A 4,431-nucleotide genomic window follows, 5' to 3' on the forward strand; every position below is an offset into this window, starting at 1 on the left:
TGAATACGTTTCCGGGTTCCCCCTGCTTCAAACGAGAGCCAACTTATCTTCACGCTCTTACCCGGAATCTTAAAAGACTCAAACGGTTCCGCCAATTCTGGCGCCATTTTCGCGCGATTTGCGCGGTAACTTATCCTTAGCCATGTTTACCGTATAGGGTTTTGGACACGTGTCACACATCCAACGGCGCGACGCTTGCGTTCCGACCACAGGATGCGGAGCACGAATCTCGTCCCTCCGGCCTATAAATATCCACTGTCAACCCTAACTTCTCATTCACCCCCCTTTCTCACCTCTCTACGCAGCGCCGCTCGCGAGCTCCTCCTCCGCCGTGCAGGAACCCGCCGGAAAACTCGCCGGAGCATCACCGGAGCGATTTCACCACCGTGGTGTTCATCGTGTTCTTAACTCCGGCGAGCCACCGTACGAAAACCTCGTCGCCGGCGACTCCGACCACCGCGGAATCCATTACGGTAAGTTCTCCGAGCTTCGATCCTTTGCCGTAATTGGTAGGGATGATCGTTAGGACGAAGACGCGGATCCGACTAAACTTTGTTTCTCCGCGATCTTTCTGTCTTCAGATGTCTTCCGCGACTCCGCCTCCCACCAGTGAGCCGATCATGGCGACGCCCATCTCCTCCGCTCCGCCTCCCTTCGTCCCAGTCCAGCTGGATCCCACTAAGGATTCCGGCAAGGACGCCGAGGGCACCTCAGCTTTCCCGGAGAAAACCTCCGAGGCGGAACAAACGGAGAAGAAGGCGGAAGAGATTGCTGCCAAGAAATCCAAAGCCCGCCAGCGGGATTCGGAATCCAAAGGGAAATGGTGGCCCTGCACCACCACGAGACCGAGCTGAAGAACTTGGAGGGGAAGGCTTCTTGCAACCCGGAAGCCGGAGGACAACGCCGAATGCCTTAGCTCCAGCCCCCCAAGACAACGAGATGGTGCTGACGAAAGCACTAGTGGAGCGGGGCTTCTCATTTCCGCCTTCGGACTTCTTCCTAGAGATCCTGAAGGCTTATGGGCTCCAGCCCCACAACATCTCGCCGAACAGCGTGCTTGCGATCAGCAATCACGTCACCCTCTGCGCGAGGGCCATCTCCGGGTAACTCCCGAGCTCTCCCTGTTCCAATACTATTTCTATCGTCAAGAAGGAGAGGATCCGGCAATCCACCGAGCTGGCAACATGCGGATCCATCACCTTCATGATCCGCCCGGGCCGCGTCTATCCCCACACCGACCGCCACGAATCCGCGCGGTACTGGTCTGGGGGTTTCTTCTACTTGAAGGACGTCTCCGACCCCGCGAGCGAAAGAAAGCTGCCGCCGTTCAAGAACTGCCCCGACACCGAGCTTCCGGCATGGTCGCATTGCCCCCACCTTTCCGAGTCGCTTCAGCTCACACGCGCCGTCAGGCGGATCTGTAAGCTGACGGAGGAGGGGCTAACAAGGAAGGACCTGACCCTTTCCTTGTTCACCAAGCGGATCCAGCTGCTCCAACACAGGGACCGCCTGATGTTCCAGTACACAGGGCGCGACGACCCAATGCGCGCCACAAAAGACAATCTCTCCGCCGACGCCATCGACAAGAGGATCCGGCTCCTCATCAAGATTCCGCGTGAACTTCACGTTCACGTGTGCAACAAAGACATCCACATGAATGGTTCCGGAACCGCGGTACATCGTCTTGACTCTAGTCTATTGTTTCTCTTCGCATTCAAACTTTTGTCTAAGTGTTTAACTCTGCATTAGCTCGAGGCGCTTGAAGAAAGTGAACTCGGAACTATCCTCCGGGTTCCTTCCACCGGCAACACGGATCCGGAAGCTGCATCGGAGGCGGAAGCTCCCGAGGCTCCGCGCCCCGCTAAGAGGAAGAGGCCTGCTCCTTCCAGCCCCTATGCCAAACGCGCCCGCGAAGTGCTTAGCACTGCGGCTACCCGGAAAGCGGAGGCGGAAAAGAAGCGCCTCAAACTGATTAACACCAGCAACAAAGGACAGCCCGCCATCCAGCACTTCTTCAAGCCTTCCGGGTAAGCGCTTGTTTCCGAGATCCAAGCTATGATTTCCCAAGCAAACTTTTACTTAGCCGTTATACTTTTTATTTTTTTCTGAAGCTCCGGAAGCCAGCCCCCCAAGGCTCCAAAGGTCTTGAAGAAGAGAGCCAAGCCGTCTCCGGCTTCAATTCCTGTTACTCCCGAGGTTGAGGTTCCGCCCAAGGCTTCATCCGCCTCCAAGCCGGATCCCAAAGATGTCATCAACCTTGATGACCTTCCTGAAGATCCCGCTGACCATGGTGACTCCGCCAAGGGGGCCTCCTCGTCTGCTCCTCCGCAAGATCAACCAGGCGCCGCTTTCGCGGAGCCCACAGAGGAAGAACAGGAGCAAAAGGCAAAGCTCCTTCAAGTCACCAACGCGACTCGGGTCGACTCTCGACCGACTCCATCCCTACAAAAGCTTACCCTCGCACAGCGCCACGCGGAAGTTTCCGCCATGCTGAACAAAGTGTGGGGAAAGCCAGACGAGGAGATGCGAGAGTTCGCCGACCTGGAGGACGGCCTGAAGGTGTTTTTCGCCAAGCACAAGGAAGTGCGGCAGGTAATACTAGCCCCCAAGCATTGGGTTATATATTTCCGTGTAACATGTATTAGCCGATGCTTTCCCAAAATGTACCTTAGGCGGAAATTTAAATTTTTTATACCTCAAAGACTTTGAATTCCTCGCCAGCCCCCAAGATTTTAAATATCCGGCTAACTCCTTGCTGCTTTGCAGACCACGCGGAAATTGCACGAAGATCTGCGCGTGCATGTGCTGGAGCAAATCACGGAGATCGAGGTGCTGCGCCAGAACGCGGAAAATAGCCAAAAGGCTATCCAGCTGCTTGAGACCCGCCTTCAGGGTACGAGATCCGGGTTTGATTTTTTGTGCTGACATAATTGTTCAGGATGCGTAATATGTGCAACTTTCTGCCTACAGAAGAGACTGCCAAGCACTCCAAGTTCGACGAGCTATCCGCCAAGGTTCAGGTGCTTGAGGCGGAGAACGAGTCCCTCAAGACCTTCATGAAAGAGTCCTCCGACAAGGAGAATCAGGCGAGGAAGGAACTCTCCGAGAAACACGCCCGCGACCTGGCGGAGCTGAATGACAAACTCAAGAAGAACCAGAGTCGTGTGACTTCCTTGGTATCGAAACAAGGTTCTGGAAACGGAGGCGGAGACCATCGACAAACTTATCTTCCGTAAGTATTTTTCCGCGTTGCTGTTCCGACTACCCTCGTATGCTTTATTCTCCGAAACGGAACTGAGCCTCCTTCTCCCACAGCGAGCCTTGGCTTCGAGTGGTCAAAAGAGTCTAACTCCGAAGAGGACGGAGGCATACGAAGAGGTGCGGACTTCCATTGGCGCGCTGTTTGAAACCTGTCGCGGAATCGCCAAGACTCTGTCTTTGAAGAAGGCCAAAACTTCCGTGATCGACACGATGACCCAGCTAATGGAACAAGTGCCAGACTTCATCAAGGATTGGCAAAAATCTTCCGCGCGCGGAGTCGCCTCTCTGGTCTTAGCCACCTGCAAGGCTCATTTCCCTTCACTCAACTTTGCGGATGTTGCGCGCGGAGCTCCAAAAGGTTCCGACATGGGCGCCATCCTCGCGGAAACCCAAGGATACGAGCAGTTGTTCGTCAGGCGAGTGAATCACTCGTTCTGGTACGGCAAGCACGCTTTGCCCAAGGGATTTTCCGACGCAGAGGAGGAAGAAGGCGAGCCGGAGTTTTACGGGGAGGGCTCCGGGTCGAGCATCGAGCGTTCCGAAGGAGACTCCGGTGATGGCTCCGAGGCCGGCTCCGGCGACAGCGACGGCGACGGCTCCGCCTACCAGGAATCTGAAGAGGAGAGCTCCGAGTAGAGTTCCTGTTTGAACAATGAAACAGAGTTGCATCATTTTGGCCCCGAAGTGGGTTTGTAATAAGACTTTTAAATTCTTAAGTAGCTAGGGACGAAACGACTATGCATGGGGCGGAAACACTTATCCTGCTATCCGTTAATATTATGCGCATGTTTCGTTTTGTGTCGGGAAGCAAGTGCTGACTTCGTTGTTTTCCGGCTTGCCTGCTTGACCTTCCGCGAGCCGGAATACCTTAGCCGGAAACACTCGCCAGCGGCGACGAAACCCAATGGTAATCCGTCAATAACCGCGGAAACAAGCCCCCAAGCATAGGTGCCGGAAATCGCTACTAGGAATCCACGAGTTCGCAACAGATAACAACTTAATCAGAAAACTTAAGCTTACGTCCTAAAGGACGATTTTTGAAAATCACAACTTTTTATACACGCCTAGGCGGAAATATCCAGCTCTGCGGTTTTAGTCGGAAAACACACATGATCTAAAAACGAACAAGTAAAGGAGGTAAAAGACTCGAAGAGTGAACCATAAGCTTTA

Source organism: Lolium rigidum, chromosome 2, assembly GCF_022539505.1.
Source record: "Lolium rigidum isolate FL_2022 chromosome 2, APGP_CSIRO_Lrig_0.1, whole genome shotgun sequence".
NCBI classification, from domain to species: domain Eukaryota; kingdom Viridiplantae; phylum Streptophyta; class Magnoliopsida; order Poales; family Poaceae; genus Lolium; species Lolium rigidum.